The sequence below is a fragment of the Panthera onca genome, chromosome A1, assembly GCF_046562875.1.
Source record: "Panthera onca isolate mPanOnc1 chromosome A1, mPanOnc1 haplotype 2, whole genome shotgun sequence".
Classification (NCBI taxonomy): Eukaryota; Metazoa; Chordata; class Mammalia; order Carnivora; family Felidae; genus Panthera; species Panthera onca.
Genome location: NC_138339.1, coordinates 149,589,784 through 149,607,062, shown reverse-complemented (window position 1 = coordinate 149,607,062; position 17,279 = coordinate 149,589,784). Strand labels below are relative to the sequence as shown.

The following is a 17,279-nucleotide window of genomic DNA, read 5'->3' as shown; positions in this document are numbered from 1 at the left end:
GCATTTCGACCTAAAGCAGCAGAATACACATTCTTCTTGAGTGCACATGGAACATTCTCCAGAACAGATCACATACTGGGTCGCAAATGAAGCCTCAACCAGTAGAAAAATATTGCAATGATACCATGCATATTTTCAGACCACAACACTATGAAACTTGAAGTCAATCACAAGAAAGAATTTGGAGGGATCACCAATGCATGGAGATTAAACAACATCTTACTAAAGAATGAATAGGCTAAACAGGAAATTGAAGAAGAAATTTAAAAATACACAGAAACTGATGAAAATAAAAGCAGAACAGTCCAAAACCTTTGGTATGCAGCAAAGGCAGTCATAAGAGGAAAGTACATAGTAATTCAGGCCTTCCTAAAGATGGAAGAAAAGTCTCCAGTACACAACCTAACCCGACACCTAAACAAGCTGGAGAAAGAACAGCAAATAAAGCCAAAACCAGTAGATGAATGAAGATAATAAAGATTAGAGCAGAAACAAATGATGTTGAAATAAAAAAAAAAAAATCCAGAACAGATTAACAAGTCTAGGAGCTGGTTCTTTGCAAGAATTAACAAAATTGATAAACCCCTAGTTAGAATTATCAAAAAGAAAAAGGAAAAGACCCAAATAGAAAAAATCACAAATGAAAGAGGAGAGATCACAACCAACACCACAGAATTACAATTATAGGAGACTATTATGAGCAATTATATGCCAACAAATTGGGCAACCTGGAAGAAATGAATAAATTCCTAGAAACCTATAACTACCAAAACTGAAACAGGAAGAAACAGAAAAGTTAGAGAGACCCACAACCAGTAAAGAATCAGTAATCAAAATTCTTCCAACAAACAAGAGTCCAGAGCTAGATCGCTTCCCAGGGGAATGCTACTAAATATTTGAAGAAGAATTAATAGTTATTCTTTTGAAATGTGTTCCAAAAAAACAAACAAACAAACAAACAAACAAACAAACAAAAGAAGAAGAAATGAAAGGAAAACTCCAAACTCATTCTGCAAGGCCAGCATTACCTTGATTCCAAAACCAAAGACCCCACTAAAAAGGAGATTGCAGACCAATTTCCCTGATGAACATGGATGCATAAATTCTCAACAAGATACTAGCAAATTGAATTCAACAGTACATTAAAAGAATTAGTCACCACAATTAAGTGGGATTTATTTCTTGGATGCAGGGGTGCACAACTCTGTGAATATACTGAAAATATTGTACACTTTAAAAGGGTGACTTTTATGGTATGGTATGGTATGACTTTTATGAATTACATCTCAATAAAGTTTTTTTTTTTTTTAAATCACACCCCCTTTAAAAAAAAGTATATGCAAAATCAGACTTCATCATACTCTAGCTTGCCAGTTTCATGGATTCTGGTGGAAGACCCCAGACTCCAGGGCCATAGAAAAGAGATTTTATTACTCATGACACAACAGACAACATGAGCTTCCTGCTCATGGTCCCCCCCCCCCCCATGCCCCAAGTGACATGGAGGATGGGATCAGGTGGATAGGTCACAATGGGTTTGTGTCACAGCTGAGAATCTCCAAGCCTAGAAAATCCCCAATCTTTTTACAGGGGCTACAAGCAAACCTACCCACACTTTGTCCTGGAGAAAGATATTCTCTATTATCCTGGAAACCAAACAAAGCTGCTTTCTGCTCCAGAGGAAGACACTCTGCAAAGCTGCTTGTTTTTTTGTTGTTTTTATTTTTTTTAATGTTTATTTATTTTTGAGAGAGAGAAACAGAGTGTGAGCAGGGGAGGGGCAGAGAGAGAGGGAGACACAGAAACCAAAGCAGCCTCCAGGTTCTGAGCTGTCAGCACAGAGCCCAATGCAGGCCTCAAACCCACGTACTGTCAGATCATGACCTGAGCCGAAGTTGGATGCTTAACCAACTGAGCCACACAGGCACCTCTGCGGAAGCTGCTTGTTAAACAAACCTTGAAAAGCTCATCCAAATGGAAAGACAAGAGCCTCCAGGAGACCTGTCTCCCACACCTGGAACTCTCTTCCATGTCTCTGCATTATTGGGTCCTATAACGAATATACAAATGTGACTCTGGACTCATTTTTCTCAGGAGTTCAATTTCTTGGAGGAAACAAAGGCTGAGTTTGAGTCCTCTATGCTAGTCCTGATGTCTTCTGTCCTCACAGACAAATAAATGAATTGTACACTTACAGTTCTGTAAAGAACTCATGTTGTAACAAATGACCCAGAGAGAGAAATCAGACCACAGTTTGACTATCTCCTTGACAAGAAAAACCCCATTTTTCTACTGCTTCCCATGCCATGTTCACATCCACAGGGCATGTAGAGGGCCAGGAAACTGATACTGAAGCATCTCTATCCTGCAGTGGGGGTAGTGATGACCAAATTGTCCTCTGTATATCCTAAGATGTGACTTCTAAATAAAGCCCCATCCATCCACACTGCATGCAGACTGTTTCTCCCCTGAGCACATTCTATGTCTGACAAAGACTTGCTTCCACCTAGAAAAAATTTTTAAAAATTTTTTTAATGTTTATTTTTGAGGGAGAGAGACAAGAGTACAAATGGGGGAGGGGCAGAGAGAGAGGGACACAGAATCTGAAGCAGGCTCCAAGCTGTCAGCACCAAACCCGATGCAGGGCTTAAACTCAAGAACTATGAGGTCATGACCTGAGCCGAAGTCGGACGCTTAACCAACTGAGCCACCCAGGCGCCCTAAGACTTGCTTCCGTCTAAAGCCTCCGCAACACTCCCACTAGTGTTTCCTCTGATGTGTGACAAGATTTGACTTCAGGCTGAAGCCTTACCCACACTTCTTAGACACAAAGGGCTTCTCTCCTAAGTGTCTGCTGGTGTCTGAAAGGGCCACCTTTCAGCTAAAACTTTTCACTCATTCCCTACACACAAAGGGCCACTGCTCTTTCCCCAAGTGTGTTCTCTGGTGTCTCAAGACACCTCCCCCTTTTAGAGCTGAAGCCTGCATACCCTGCACACAAAGCGTTTCTCTCCTAAGTGTGTTCCCTGAGGTCTGACCAGGGCTGACTTACAGCTGAAGCCACACCCACACTCCGTGCACAGAAGGCACAGCACAGCCACATGTGTGTACTGGTGCCTGAGGACCCCGAACCTCAGCCAGAAGCCCTGTCCATACTCCCTGCACAGAAAGGACTTCTGCTTCAAGTGTACTCTGTGGTGTTTCACAAGGATTGACAGCTGTCTAAAGCCATGCTCACACCTCTACACACAGAAGACTTCTACCCTGAATGCATCCTTGGATGTGCTATGAGGGTCAACTTCTCAGTAAAAATCCATCTACACTCACAGCACAGAAAACACTTCTCCCCTAAGTGTGACCTCTGATGTCTGCAAAGATTTGACTTCCAACTGCAGCTTCACCCACGCTCACGGCACACGCAGGGCCGCTCCCTCACATGCATCCCCTGGGGTCTCCAGAGGGATGACTCATTGCCAAAGCCTGCCCATAAGAGCCTCTCCTCTGAGTGTGCCCCATACAAGGGAGGTTTAACTGCTGGCTAAGATCCCTCTCACACTCTGCCCAACTGACTGGTCCACATCCTGAAAAGTCTACCCCCTTCAGCCCTCTGTCTCCTCAGGGATTGCCCTCTTTACCAGGCTGGGCTCTGTGCCTGCCACTGCTTATCTAGTTCCTTCCCTAAGGTGTAGAGGCTGTCCCAGGGCTGGGCTGCAAAGTGCTGCTAGGACCCTCTGCTTTTACTTGTCCTCCATAACAAGGACTCGGTGTCTTCTGTCTCATGTGCTTCTGCTTGGCCACCCTAGCGGGTTTGTGCAGAAAGTTGTTGTTCTTGTGCCTTTGGATCCTCTTGGCAAATATCCCCTGGCTGAAGGTGGTTTTCTGCACCCAAGACTGGGACGATCCTAGGGGGATGGCTGAGCCAAACATGTTGGCCGAGTAAAGGTTGACTGCAGAAAGCCAGAGGGCAATCAACACAGAAATGGATTTCTGGCTTGGTTCTGCTCAAGAGAAAGCAGTTTTTGTCAGAGCGGTCCTAGATGAAGCAGCCACTCCTCCGATCTGAAGACTTGCCCCTCCAAAACACATGTGGCAGGTTTCCAACAAAAGCTCTGTATCCCACCAATAAATCCTCTACAAAAATGATTTTTCTTTCCTCTTTTACCCATAACTGAAATCCAGAAAATTCATACCAGTAGAGTTTCTAAGTGTTAGTCAGACTAGGAATCTTTCAAGTAAGCAGCAGAAGCCATTCTATAAATGGCTGTAATTATAGTCAGCCTTTTTGCCCTGCTACACTTATTTTATGATATAAATATCTGACACACTGTTTTCTCCTATTGAAGATAACAAACCATAGGTGGAAATGTCCACAGGGAACTTCCTTATAAAAACAGTGACTGAGTGGCACAAAAGTTGCCTGGTCTGGAGGGACAATCTCCCCTCAAATATAATGTGTAAACTAAATCTGAATTGAAGTGTCCAGCCTCAAAACAATGTGAGGACCACTAAGGACATGTGGACATTCAAAAGACAGAGATGGTCCAGGGCCTGATTACTGAAAGGATTTGACTTCAGATGCCCACAGCAATTCTAAGACTCTTCTCCAATTTTTACAAATCAAAAAGTAAAAATCCAGCATTCCAGACTAGAACCTGGTCATAATGTGTGCCAATTCATATTGGATGAATAGGGGTTTCTGTTCTGTTTATTGCTTTTGCTTTTGTTTAAGCTTTTATTTAAATTCCAGTTAATGTACAGTGTTTCAGATGTACAATATAGTGATTCAACACTTACATACAACACCCAGTGCTCATCACAAGTGCCCTCTTTAATGCCCATCACCTATTTCACCCATCCTGCCATGGCTCTCTACTTTGGTAACCATCACATTGTTCTCTACAATTAAGAGTCTGTTTCCTGAGGGGGCACCTGGGGGGCTTAGTGAGTTAAGCATCTGACTTCAGCTCAGGTCGCGATCTCACAGTCCATGAATTTGAGCCCCACATCAGACTCTGTGCTGACAGCTCAGATTCTGTGTCTTCAGATTCTGTGTCTCCCTCTCTCTCTGCCCCTCCCCCACTCACACTCTGTCTCTCTTTCTGTCTCTCTCTCTCTCTCTCTCTCTCTCTCAAAAGTAAATAAAACATTAAAAAAGTTTTTTAAAAAAGTTAACACTCTGAATACTTACTATATACCAAAGACTGTTTGGTCACTGTGCATGGCTTGCCTCATTCAGGCCTCTGAACAGTCCTATTTACCATCCACTCTTTACAGATAAAGAAACCAAGCACAGTTAAAGTCATGTATCTTGCTCAAATTAGTTTAGCTAAAAAGTGGCTGAGCTCTGTAAAAGGCCATGCACTTAACCTGTCAACCTGTGAGCCAGTCCTTAAGTAAGGTTGGGGGTTTGGATACAAGGTTGACCATGCATGAGTTGATAAGTGTAGGGTCTGGGAGATAGAGTCATAAGGAGACCTTGTATTATTTTCTCTACTAAAGTGAATGTTTGAATGTTTTCCATAATATAAGGTTAAAAATAAAGGTTCCAATGCCTGAAGTCACCAGTGATGCCTGTATTTGTAAATCAGGTGCCATCTAACAGCCACCTAGGGGCTGTGACAAAGAGTCCTGGACCCAGGGGCCACCACCCTACCTCCCCCACCCAGCCACCACCAACCTCACAGTCCTAACTCTGGGAGTGGCCAGTTAATTAAGAGCCACTGTCTAAAGCAGAACCAGGCAAACCAACTCGTCATCCAGGTTTCCAGCCAAACCCAAAGACGTTTGAACCATGCCAATATCCCCCACCAGCAACAAACCATGGGACAGCAAGCCTGGAGAAAGAGAAGTTGCCCTGATCACCCAAAAACACGCGTGTAAAGGGACCTACTCCCACCCCAACCCATTCGCACCTGGGAATATTCAGCAGTTTCCTCTAAGCCAAACTTCGTTCCACTCTCCAAAATCCCCTTTGTTCCAATCCCAAAATCTCCATGACCAAACAGCACCCCTTTCCCAGTGCGACGGGCCCAGCCAGCTTCTGCCAAACACCTTGACATCAGTCAGGTTAGAGCTCCACCACCACCACACCGCCCAGGTTTCACGCACCTCCCCTCCCACAGGAGTCACAGCGCCCCTAACCACCACCAGGGGATGTTTGCTCCCAAACCAAGACTATGTCAACACCACAAAACCCCTAAGGTCTTCCAACTTAAGCCCCAAATACCACGTGAAGAGAGAACTAGAGACGTGCCACCACTGCCACCACTACAGTGGCCTAGAACGGTCCCGCACGCCACCCGGCCTCAAAAGAAAAGCGTGGCTCCGCAATCCTGGGGCCCCTGCCGGGGCCGGAGACGTGCCCTGCAACCCTAGGATTCACCGCCGAGCCTCACATCACCCCTTATTCATTCCTCTAATTCACTCCTCAAATTCATTCCTCCAGTTGCGAGTTGTTTACCCACCCACACCCACAAATAAAAAGAACAATTTGGGAAAGCAACCCTAAGCCTTGCCAGAGACCCAACCCTAGCCACTCCCAACTATCTTCCCCTTCCCCCAGACTCACTCCCGCCACACGACCAAAGGCTGGGTGGGCCAGCACCCATCACTGCCCTGCTTGCCAAGGGACCAGGACCACAGTACCCAGAATCCTTTGAGCACAGGGATTGCCGCCGGCGCCGCGGAAAAGACAAAGCCACGCCTCCTGAACCACAGCCACTGGTGGCTCATCCGCTGTTTTCTCTAAACACGGCCGGGGTAGGCTCCCAGTGAAGCTCCGCCTCTTCTTGCCCCTTCTCGGCACAGACTACACTCCCCAGGGGCCCTTGCGGTCGCTTCCATCTGCCAGCCTTTGGGCGGACGTGTCCAGCGCGCCTGCGCAGGCGCCTTCTCCAACAAGGTGACGGGTTTGGTTAAATTTGTTCCGGATTACCTCGGGGTGGGTCTTGAACCTCCCCATTAGCCCCATGGGCTGCCACGTTACTTCTGGAAACTGAGGTTGGGAAAGGTAAAGCTGCATCGTCGAGGTCAGCCATTACAAGGTAGACCCAGGACGAAGAGCCCACTCTCTTGGCGCGCGAAGTGTTTTTTCGAAGGACCCACTGTTGGTGCCACTCAACCCAGCTTCTGGGAGCGGAGACTCACTCTCCCTGAGAAGTGGACTATGCTGGTGCCCTCCTCCACCCTCCCCAATTCCGAAGCTGGAGACTGGTCCTCTCTTCAGTGCTTGGGAGGGTGATCCATGCAAGTACCCCAGGTCTGCCTTCTCTCGGGGAAACCCGGATAATGGCCATAAGGGCCTCTGAGGGCCAGCTTCCCTGAAATAACTTCCTGTCGTGCCTATAGGCCCTTTGCCGCCTATTAGCCTGGAGGCAGGGTTATTGGTACTGGACAAAGACAGCCCCTAAAGGGATAACCCACCCGGAGTCGACTCAGAACGGCCTCTAGTCCCTGCGGTCTCTCAGCCAGACAGTTATCCACTCTGATAATCCACCGGTCAGGGAACGAAGCGGGGCCTGAGCCCAGGCCCTCTGAGAGGAGACCCAACACTGCAGAATGGGGTGAGGTAGAATGTGTAGGGAAGAGAGCCTGGGGACAGAGGCGAGAATGGGAGGAGTCTGGAGCCTGGAACGAGGGCAGGCAAGTCAGACCATCTGTGGTTCCAACCGTATTGCGTCCAGCATTAGCAGAACCCCAGCTATTTGATGCCCCCCATGATCTCCGCCATGCTGCCCATCTCAGAGCTCGCTGGCACCCCCCCCCCCACCCGGCCCTTCCCAGCTCACGCACCTGGCGGCCTCGGACTCAGACCCAGGCAGGACCCCAGGGAGACTTCATTTCTTCCAGGACCAGTGCACAGCAGAGCGGAGCCGAGGTCGGGCAGCTGCGGGGAAGGGGGGGTGGGGGCGTGATCGCTCCACTCAGATCCTGCTGCCCTCTTTCCATACTGAAGAGGTCCGAGTGCAGACCCCCAACCCTTTGGTTGCCCCTCATAACCTCCTGATAACAGAGCCTCATCTGCACCCTTGACTGGGCCCACTTGAGGCCCTGTAGACAGAGCTCCTGGAGCGCTGCCCTGCACACGACCCCTGGGGCGCCCCCCAGAGCTGGCGGGTGGGGTACTGGGGTTCTTTCCTGAGACTTGCCCTAGGTACTCTAGGGACCGTGAGCGGAAGGCGCGGACATGTACCCTTTGCAGGCTCAGGGTCCCCGCCTGAGATGTAACTGACCAGAGATGTAACTGACCAGGGTTGAAAAAACGACTTAAGAAACCAGAGTCTCCGCCTGTGGGTATTAATGCTGTTAACTTATTCTCTGTAAACCCTGCTTGGAACTTTTCAGTCCTGGCTCAGAAAGGCAGCTGGAGAGTGTACAACCGCAGGACATTGACAGGGGAACAGCGCCCCCTTGTGGTTAATGTTTGGTGACTTCGAAGATAATGAGAAAACCTCACAAAATGGTGAAACTCGTAATTGGAGAATCACAGAAACAGCTGGGTTTACGAGTAGTGTAGGAACAAATTAGAACAATGGAACATTGTTTCTCCTACCAGACTGCGAAGTGTTATAAAAATAGATAACACCCATCATAAATTGCCAGATGGGAGATTAAAAATGAGATGCTCTCTCTGGGAACCTTTTGGAACAAGGAATCAAAAAGCTTAGAAGTGCAACCACTTTGATCTAGCTATTCCTTTTTTAGGGATTAATCCTTAAATTTCTGACAAGCAGGAAAGGGGGTAGTAAAGGATTACACAGAATCATTGGTTATCATAGCAAAATTAAGAAAAACATGCAATTGTTTAAACGCATTAAATAAGATCCGTATAATGGACCACTATGCAATTATTTAAAATGGTGCTGTGAGTATTTTGTCATTGAAACGGCTACAAACATTGAAATGGCTAAATTAACTGGAAACAGGGTTTAAAAGAATACATACAGTTTGTAACAGGCAAGGTCCTTCAGAGCAGATGATGGCGAGACCATGGGTAGGAGGGGAAGCAATTAGGGATAAACGTCTATAAAAGCAAGCAAGCAAAAGTGGGCTTGGGTAGAGGGAAAAGTCAAACCATAATGCAGGGCTAACAAAACCTCAGCCAGCTGACAGGGACTCCAGAACAAGCAGGATCCATCAGAGTTAGCTGGGTCAACACCAGGTGACCAGATCTTTATACCCATACCTCTCCCAGGCACAGGAAGGTGCTGCCAGGGAAGAGCCTGACCTCAGGAGCCATCTCTCTGCAGCCGAAGCCAACTGCTGAAACCCATAGCCTGGGGCTGTCCACTAAACAAACTCCTCCCAGGTGAGTGACAAGTCCTCCTTGATAGGTAGTAGACATCTCTGCATGCACCACACCATATATCTTTGTATATATGATATATGTGTTTTCAGAAAATAAATGACACCTGTCTACACCCATGGGGAAAAAAATCTGAAGAAAAATAAACTTTTTGTAGAACAACTGCCAAAAAGTGAAGAGCCCTGGTGATGGTTAATTTCATGTGTCAATTCACCTGGCCATGGGGTGCTCAGATTAAACATTGTTTCTGCATGTGTCTGGGAACATGTGTGTTTCTAGATTAGATTTACATTTGAATCAGCAGACTCAGTGAAGTAGATTGCCCTCCCCCATGTGGGTGGGCATCGTACAATCCCTTCAGGGCCTTGCTGGAGCAAAAAGCAGAGGAAGGAGGAATTCACCCCTTTTCTACCACATTGCTTGAGCTAAGGCATGTATCTTCTGCCCTCAGGGCTCCTGGTTCACAGACCTTCAGACCTAGACTGGAATCTGCACCATTGGCTTCCTTGGTTCTCAGGCCTTGAGAGTCCAACTAAATTACACCACCAGCTTTCCTGGGTCTCCAGTTTGCAGATGGCAGATCTTGGGATTCTGCAAACTCCATAATTAAGTAAGCATCTGACTCTTGATTTGGCTCAGGTCATAGTCTCATGGTTTGTGAGTTTGAGCCCCAGGTCAGGCTCTACGCACTGACATCACGGACTCAGCTTGGGATTCTCTCTCTCTCCCTTTCTCTGCCCCTCTTCAACTCACGTTCTGTCTCTCTCAAAATAAACTTTAAAAAAAGCCCACAAATTTGTTACCACACAGTCTGGAGGTCAGCAGTCTTAGACTTGTCTTACAAAACTAAAATCAGTTGTCAGCAGGGCTGTGTTCCTTCTGAAAGATCTAAAGAAAAACCCATTTCCTTTTCCAGCTTCAAGAGGCTATCTGAATTCCTCCACTCTTGGCTCCTTGCACCTTTGAAGCCCAACACCTACATCACCCCAACATCTGCTTCCAGTGTCATCCAGTGACTTCTCCTTCTCTGACTCTGACCTCAGTCTCCTGCCTCCCTCTTTTTCCTGTTGGGACTCTTTATATGTTTATTTATTTTTGAGAGAGAGTGTGTGCAAACAGGGGAGGGGCAGAGAGAGAGAGGGAGACAGAGAATCCCAAGCACACTCCACACTGTCAGCATAGAGCTGGATGCGGGACTCGAACCCACCAATGGCGAGATCATGACCCGAACCAAAAATCAAGAGTCGGTCACTTAATTGACTGAGCCACCCAGGGGCCCCAGGACAAACCAAATTTTAAACACAAAAGCCATTTATTAACCATGTAATAAATTTTTAAACTCATAAAAAGCATGAGAGGCAAAAATATGATAACGTGGGAAGAAAAGATAGACTGGGGAAAATGAGTATGTGTGTATGTCAGGTACATGGATAATATGAATAATATACAGCATACGGATCTTTCAAATTGAAAACAAAAGAGAAAAGCAGTCAAAGCATCTGGGTATCCTATTCACAGAGGAGCTCAACAAAATAACAAGCACATATCTGAAAAGGACTTTCCTACTAGTGGAGAAATGCAAGTTGAAATTAGGATAAAATGATGAGACATCACCTTACTTAGGCCTATCAAACTGATACAAAATGAAAAAGCATAAAGACCCATATGGCAAGTGGTGATGCAGTCAAGTGTACTCTCCCACATTGAAGGTGCAATTGTAAAATGGAAAGCAACCTGGAAATAGAAATTAACACTTAAAATATAGAAAATAACGTGCTCAACCATCACACTCCTAGAAAGCTATTCCATAGTAGTCATAGGTAAGGAGTACACACAAGGATATTTCTTCAACACTGGCCACTGAGATGCCAAAGAATGGAAAGGGAGGGAGAGGGGAGGGAAAGAATACAGGTAGGATAGATATTATTTCTTTAAATGAAACTACTTGAATCTGGAAATTTTGTGAGGATGTTTATAATTATAAATGTAATATCTTCAGTAGATTGTAGAACTATATGGACTTTTCTTTTTTCCCTTGTGTCAGTTTTTGGGGGGGGTTGAAGTTGGTTGGTTTTTTTTTGTTTTGTTTTGTTTTTTTTTAAGAGAGCTCACAAGCATGGGAAAGGGACAGAGAGAGAAGGAGACCATCTCAAGCAGGCTCCACACCCAGATCAGAGCCCAGGGCTTGATCTCATTTCCCTGTGATCATGACCTGAGCCAAAATCAAAAGTTGGATACCCCCAGGCCTCCCTTGTCAGTTTTGATCTAGACAGCACCTTGGCACATTTATTGATACATTCCAAGTAAGAGTTGTAATTTTATTTGTTTTTTCTCTCTATCCTTCATCTCTATTTCTTTTAATTTCTACTTTAATCTTTATAATTTCTTTTATTTTACTTGCTTGGCATTTAATTTGCCTTCTTTTGCTAACTTCCTAAGGTGGGAGCTTTGATCATTTCTTTTTTCCCAATATAAGCACTTTAAGTTATAAATTTTCCTCAATGCTTTAACCGCATTCCACAAATTTCAATATGTTATGTTTTCATTGGGTCTAAACTATTTTCTCATTTACCCTGTGATTTCTTCCTCAACCCATGGGTTATTTTCTAGTGAGTCTTGCAATTTCCAAATGTTCTTTGCTTTTCTTGGATATTTTTGTAGGATTTCAATTGCTTGGAGTCTCTTAAGACTTGTTTATGGCCTGCCATATGGTCTGTATTGCTGAATGACACATGTGCACTTGAAAAACGTGTATTCTGCAGTCCTTGAAGATATTGTTGTAGAAATGAATGTGAATTCAGGTAAAGGATGCTGTCACTGTGACCTACCATATCCTTCATAGTTTTGTACCTTGTTCTACTGTTTAAAGTCTGCAATTATAATTGTGAATTTATTTATTTCTCCCTTAATTTTTCAGGTTTTTATGTATTTTAAAGCTCTATGATTATATGTATATATATTTAAAACTGCTATATCTTCCTAATGAACTGACTCATTATTATGGAGAGTCCCTCTTTGTCTCTAGGAAAACTCTTGGCTATAAATCTACTTTGTTTTAACTACACCCTGAACTTTTTTCTCTCTCAGTGGGGCTCTGCCTCTGTTTCTATCTCTTTCATTCACTTTTCTTGCATTTTTTTTTACACTTCACAATTATAATAATTAAGAATCAATCAGAAATTAATGGGCACCTGGGTGGCTCAGTTCATTATTAAGCGTCCGACTTTGGCTTCAGTCATATCTCATGGTTCATGGGTTTGAGCCCCACGTTGGGCTCTCTGCTATCACCACAAAGCTGTCTTTGGATCCTCCCTCTCTGCATCTCCTGCACTCGTTCTCTCTCTCTCTCTCTCTCTCTCTCTCTCAAAAATAATAAACATTTTCCAAAACCAAAGACTCCACTAAAAAGAACTATAGACCGATTTCCCTGATGAACATGGATGCAAAAATCCTCAACAAGATATTAGCCAACTGGATCCAACAATACATTAGAAAAATTATTCACCATGACCAAGTCTGATTTATACCTGGGATGCAGGGCTGGTTCAATATCTGAAATACAATCAATGTGATTCATCACATCAATAAAAGAAAGGACAAGAACCACTTGATCCTCTCAATAGATGCAGAGAAAGCATTTAACAAAATACAGCATCCTTTCCTGATAAAAACTTTCAAGAAAGTAGGGATAGAAGGATCATACCTCAAGATCATAAAAGCGATATATGAAAGACCCAACGCTAATATCATCCTCAATGGGGAAAAACTGAGAGCTTTCCCCTTAAGGTCAGGAACAAGACAGGGATGTCCACTCTCACCACTGTTATTCAAGATAGTATTGGAAGTCTTAGCCTCAGCAATCAGACAACACAAAAAATAAAAGGCATCCAAATCGGCCAGAAGGAGGTCAAACTTTCACTCTTCACAGATGACATGATAGTCAATATGATAAACCCAAAAGATTCCACCAAAAACTTGGGAATGCAAGCTGGTGCAGCCACTCTGGAAAACAGTATGGAGGTTCCTCAAAAAACTAAAAATAGAACTACCCTACGACCCAGCAATTGCACTACTGGGCATTTAGCTACGGGATACAGGTGTGCTGTTTCAAAGGGACACATGCACCCCAATGTTTATAGCAGCACTATCAACAATAGCCAAAGTATGGAAAGAGCCCAAATGTCCACTGATGGATGAATGGATAAAGAAAATGTGTGTGTGTGTGTATATATGCATATGCGTATATATCTGTATATGTGTATATGTGTATGTATATATATACATATATATATGCATATATATATGTATATACACACACACACACACACACACAATGGAGTATTACTTGGCAATCAAAAAGAATGAAATCTTGCCATTTACAACTACATGAATGGAACTGGAGGGTATTATGCTAAGTGAAATTAGAGAAAGACAAAAATCATATGACTTCACTCATATGAGGACTTTAAGAGACAAAACAGATGAACATAAGGGAAGGGAAACAAAAGTAATATAAAACATAAAAACAAAAAATATATAAAAAAACAAAAAAACAAAAACAAAAAAAATATAAAAACAGGGAGGGGGACAAAACAGAAGAAACTCATAAATATGGAGAACAAACTGAGGGTTACTGGAGGGATTGTGGAAGGGGGGATGGGCTAAATGGGTAAGGGGCATTAAGGAATCTACTCCTGAAATCATTGTTTTACTATATGCTAACTAATTTGGATGTAAATTTTAATAAATAAAAAATGAAATTAAAAAAATAAAGTAAAATAAATGTTCACACTATAAATGTTATAAAGAAAAGATTCCACCAAAAAACTGCTAGAACTGATCCAGGATATAAAATGCACAGAAATCGGTTGCATTCCTACACACCAACAATGAAGCAACAGAAAGAGAAATCAAGGAATCGATCCCATTTACAATTGCACCAAAAACCATAAAGTACCTAGGAATAAATCTAACCAAAGAGATGAAAAACCTATATGCTGAAAACTATAGAAAGCTTATGAAAGAAATTGAAGAACACACACACACAAAAAAAATGGAAAAATATCCCATGCTCCTGGATAGAAAGAACAAATACTGTTAAAATGTCGATATTACCCAAAGCAATCTACATATTCAATGCAATCCCTATCAAAATAACACGAGCATTCGTCACAGAGCTAGAACAAACAATCCTAAAATTTGTATGGAACCAGAAAAGACCCTGAATAGCCAAAGCAACCTTGAAAAAGAAAACCAAAGAAGGAGGCATCACAGTCCCAGACTGCATGCTGTATTACAAAGCTGTAATTATCAAGACAGTATGGTACTGGCACAAGAACAGACGGATCAATGGAACAGAATAGAGAACCCAGAAATGGACCCACAAATGTATGGCCAACTAATCTTTGACAAAGCGGGAAAAAATATCCAATGGAATAGACAGTCTCTGCAGCAACTGGTGCTGGGAAAACTGGACAGAAACCTGCAGAAAAATGAACCTGGACCACTTTCTTACACCATACACAAAAATAAACTCAAAATGGATGAAAGACCTCAATGTAAGACAGGAAGCATCAAAATTCTTGAGGAGAAAGCAGGCAAAAACCTCTTTGACCTTGGCCACAGCAACTTTTTAGTCAACACATCTCTGGAAGCAAGGGAAACAAAAGCAAACATGAACTACTGGGACCTCATCAAAATAAAAAGCTTCTGCACAGCAAAGGAAACAATCAACAAAACTAAAAGGCAACCAACAGAATGGGAGAAGATACTTGGAAACGACATATCAGATAAAGGGTTAGTGCCCAAAATCTATAAAGAACTTATCAAATTCAACACCCAAAAAACAAATAATCCAGTGACGAGATGGGCAAAAGACATGAATAGACACTTCTCCAAAGACATCCAGAGGGCCAACTGACACATGAAAAAATGCTCAACATCACTCATCATCAGGGAAATACAAATCAAAACCACAATGAGATCCCACCTCACACCTGTCAGAATGGCTAACATTAACAACACAGGCAACAACAGATGTTGGCGAAGATGCAGAGAGAGAGGATCTCTTTTGCACTGCTGGTGGGAATGCTAGCTGGTGCAGCCACTCTGGAAAACAAATGGAGGTTCCTCAAAAAATTAAATAGAACTACCCTAAATACTAGGTATTTATCCAAGGGATACAGGTATGTTGTTTCGAAGGGGCACATGCACCCCAATGTTTGTAGCAGCACTATCAATGATAGCCAAAGTATGGAAAGGGCCCAAATGCCTCTCGATGGATGAACGGAAAAGAAGATGTGGTATATATATATATATATATATATATATATATATATATATATATATATATATGGAGTATTACTCGGCAATCAAAAAGAATGAAAGCTTGCCATTTGCAACTATGTGGATGGAGCTGGAGTGTATTATGCTAAGTGAAATTAGTCAGAGGAAGACAAATATCATATGAGTTCACTCATATGAGGACTTTAAGATGCAGAACAGATGAACATAAGGGAAAGGAAGCAAAATAATATAAAAACAGGGAGGGGGACAAAACATAAGAGACTTTTACATATGGAGAACAGAGGGTTACTGGAAGAGTTGTGGGAGGAGGATGGGCTAAATGGGTAAAGGCATTAAGGAATCCACTCCTGAAATCATTGTTGCACTATATGCTAACGGATGTAAATTTAAAAAATTAAACAATAAAAATAAATAAAATTTAAAAAGTAATAAACATTAAAAAATCTAAAAATTATTTAAAAAGTGAGGCCCAATTGATGGGGTGTTGGGTTCTCTGGGAAAAAGAATAAGAAATTAATAATCAGAGATTAACAAGCAAAACATTGTCAAGATAAAGTAGGGATTCCAAGTAAGCTCACAACCTGATCTCCCTCTTTGAGGCACAGCACAGAAAACCATTACTGACCCTTGGCTCCAGGGACATGCTGGAAGGAATAGGAAGTCAAAATGAGATCAACTGTATGTTCCAAAGCTGTGTCTTGGACAAGTCATGTACTCTTCATATAGTCTGGATTTCCCACTTTGCCATACAGGTACCACTGAGGATATGCAAGGTTACCTTAAGACATGCATTTATTATTTTAGTGAGGAAATTATCAGAGGGGAATTTATCTAAAAATCATATCCATATCCATATTCATATCCATAGCAGTGTAAGATCTGGATATACCTGAGGGAATTTAGGAATATTTAGGAGACATAAATGTCAAATTTTATGATTTTGACATAAATCATAGATTCATAAGACTATTAGAATCATAAATCATTAGATTATATGTTCAAGGTGAAGAAAATGAGAGTCAAGAGGACTCCTAGATAGGGTGAAGTTGAGTGAAACAAAGAGAAAAGCAGCCAGGTACCTGATGAGGGGATGGTTGGATTTATAGCAGTATCTCAGCCAATAATTGGAGAAAGAATGATAGACTATCACTACTTTGCATTTACACATGAAAACTGAGATGTAAGCAATAATCACCAATGATCACCAACACCATAAAGAGAAAGACAACCAGACAACCAGATGGAAGCCACAACTCAAAGAACAAAATTGTCTTCGCAAACAATCAAACCTCAGTCTGACCCAGCTTCTGCAGTCAGCCACATCTAAAGATGGCTTCCCTAAGGGAGCCAGTCCCTGGAGGGGTGAGGTTGGCAATGATGAGGCTGCTGCTATGATCCAGCCTCCCAAGGGGCCTGGTCCCTGTGCAAAAGCTACCTGACATGGGTGTCCCCCTAGGAACTCTGAGACTTTGGTCTCCCCTCCCCCCAGATATGTAAGTTGGCCACCAGCAGAAACTGGGGGCATGCATGAGACAATGGTGCTTTAGCTCCGTGCAGTCATTTCCAGGTGAGGAGGAATAGGCAGTGGCAGAAGCCTGAGCCTTCCTCTTCCCCTTGGGGCTCCCCTCATCCTGGCAATGCATGAGTCATCAGTTAGGCAGGAATCCAT

The 17,279-nt window shown here is 43.3% G+C and overlaps 1 long non-coding RNA gene and 1 other non-coding gene across 12 annotated transcripts in view; one reads left to right on the top strand and one right to left on the bottom strand.

The window, feature by feature from the left end:
• Positions 1–6,780, bottom strand: part of LOC132681721 (uncharacterized) — a 73,809-nt gene extending 67,029 nt beyond the window's left edge. For 4 of the 5 annotated variants that reach the window (XR_014138118.1, XR_013557645.2, XR_013557641.2 and 1 more), the window contains exon 1: positions 6,569–6,780. This is a non-coding gene — a transcript (uncharacterized LOC132681721). Of the gene's footprint in view, positions 1–1,609; positions 5,267–6,568 lie in introns of all 5 variants that reach the window. The other variant, XR_013557644.2, reaches the window with a different exon arrangement.
• Positions 6,781–6,853: 73 nt separating this feature from the next.
• Positions 6,854–14,343, top strand: LOC132681723 (uncharacterized). 7 transcript variants are annotated; one of them, XR_013557652.2, is made up of 3 exons: positions 6,854–9,307; positions 9,756–9,914; positions 11,408–14,343. It is a non-coding gene; the product is annotated as an uncharacterized LOC132681723 (long non-coding RNA). The 7 variants fall into 7 exon arrangements; XR_013557647.2 differs by having other exon boundaries at positions 10,221–14,343; XR_013557648.2 differs by having other exon boundaries at positions 9,756–11,607; positions 11,966–14,343.
• Positions 14,344–17,279: the final 2,936 nt, after the last annotated feature.